The sequence below is a fragment of the Phalaenopsis equestris genome, unplaced genomic scaffold (assembly GCF_001263595.1).
Source record: "Phalaenopsis equestris unplaced genomic scaffold, ASM126359v1 Scaffold000513, whole genome shotgun sequence".
NCBI lineage: Eukaryota > Viridiplantae > Streptophyta > Magnoliopsida > Asparagales > Orchidaceae > Phalaenopsis > Phalaenopsis equestris.
Window position 1 is genome coordinate 2,214,333 of NW_018164953.1, and position 2,220 is coordinate 2,216,552.

The 2,220-nt window shown below is 41.4% G+C and overlaps 1 protein-coding gene across 2 annotated transcripts in view; it reads left to right on the forward strand.

Moving 5' to 3' along the window:
- LOC110028515 (probable fructokinase-6, chloroplastic) overlaps positions 1 to 2,220 on the forward strand; it is a 52,456-nt gene that overhangs the window by 6,750 nt on the left and 43,486 nt on the right. The gene's annotated exons all lie outside the window — the stretch shown is intronic.

Here is a 2,220-nt window from a genome sequence, read left to right on the forward strand (position 1 = left end):
TCTCAAAAAGCAAAGTCCGGAAGAAAACGTCATCCAAGAAATCCGAGGAAAAGCGGAAAAAACTCGAGAAAATCAACGAGAAAAGACTCAAGTAAAAGAAAATCCTTAAAAATCTCGGAGACATCCCGAAAGAAAGAAAAAGTAACACGAGTGCCCTGTCCCAAAGCTTTGATAAAGCAAAACAAAAAGATTCAGATAAGGGGGACCGCAAGCACTCGTATGGGACTAGGCTCAACTGTATATTTATTTGGTCCACAAAGGCTACTCGGTCACCCGAACTTATAGAGCCCTCCACTCGTCTAGAAGGGTGTCTTGAACCTCACTTAGGGGGCTATTTCTCAGGCTAAACAGGTATTCGTCAGGTGGACAACCAATTTTAAAACATATTTTAAAATTTATGTTTTTGACATACACATAAATCTCGAAAAAGATTATCAAATTTTGTTTTATAAAGAAGAATGTATTTAATATTTTAAAATAGATTTTAGCAATTTTTTTTATTGTCCACAAGACGATTACACTGTCGGGCCTAGGATCGCCGCCTATTATTCATCAAATGCCTGGATCTTGATGTTATAGGATATGACATCTTTTTGCTCTATCTTCGGTGTGCCTTTATCATCAACACCGTACGCCCCAAAACGACTACTTGCGACCTTGCTTGATGGTTTCACGTATAGCAAAAGGTTATACGCGGACACTTATGCATCGAACATAAGCATCAAAAATCGAACCAAGAAGCAAGAAAAGAAAAGAACAAAAATGGGGTGAGAGAGAGGAGACAGTGATCCATCTAAAACACCGAAAAGGAGATGGGTCAGTTCTCAAAACTCGTATCGAAAATACCTGGAAAAGTAGGGCTCAAGGTCTTTCCTAACAAACTTAAAGGGGCAAGCTTGCACTAATTTTCCCAAACCCCAAAGACAAGATTGATCAAGTCCACCAAGTGTTTTTCCAAAATGAGGTTTAAAATCTCCCAAACTTCAAAAGAAAGTGACCTCGGGGAAACCACCATTAATATTTCCAGACTTATGCTGAAATCAAAATTTTTCGATTTTCAAACTAGTAGATAACTTCATGCATTAAATAAGCACAAAATTTGCCCATAAAATCACATAAATGCTCACGGCCAGGGTCGACAGAGAAGAGAAAACAACCAACAAGGCTCTCGGCCAAAGCCAGGGATGGGAACAGGAGGGGCTCACGGCTAGAGCAAGGAATGACTACCAAGCTCCATAATCAAAGACAGCCTAAAAGACAACAAGTATGGCTTGTAGTTAAGGCAACAAAGGGCCCAGAAAAGAGTCGTTAAAGCTCACGGTTTGAGGCAGCAAAGAACAATTGCAAAAGCCCACATCCAAAGCATAAGTAAGGCCCACGGCTACAGCAACCCATAGTACAAAGGGGGCTCACGACTAAGACAAACAGAAGAAGCACCAATAGCTGCTACAACGCTTCCCTGACAAACACCGGAGGGCAACTAAAGTAATCCTAATTTTTGGGATGACAAACTTGATTCATCTTGATTCACAAACTTGATTCATCCACAATTCTCAAGACAATCCAAGCCTAGCAGGGAAAGTCAAATCACATCCAAAGACCTGCAATAGACCTCACAAAAGAAAAAATTTTGGAATTGGAAAAAAATTACTAAGACCCCTCAACTAGAGCCAAACCGAGCCCAGCAAGGCTAAACAAAACAAACACAGCTCCCCAACAAGAAACAAAGCCAAAGCCAGCCTCAAACAGCAGAGCTAAACAAAACAAAGGCCAAACACAGCCCCAACTAAAGCCAAACCGAGCCCAGCAAGGCTAAACAAAACAAACACAGCTCCCCAACAAGAAACAAAGCCAAAGCCAGCCTCAATAAGAATCAAAGTCAAACACAGCCCCCAACTACTAGAACAAAGTCAAAGCCAGCCTCAACAAGAACCAAAGCCAAACACAACCCCCAACTAAAGCCAAACCGAGCCCAGCAAGGCTAAACAAAACAAACATAGCTCCCCATTTAGAGCCAAACCAAGCCCAGCAAAGCTAAACAAAACCAAAGCCAAACACAACCCCCAACTAGAGCCAAACCGAGCCCAGCAAGGCTAAACAAAATAAACACAGCTCCCCATTTAGAGCCAAACCAAGCCCAGCAGAGCTAAACAAAACCAAAGCCAAAGCCGACAATATTAAAATTCAGATTTTCAAAAAAAAAAAATGAAGTTCTAGGCA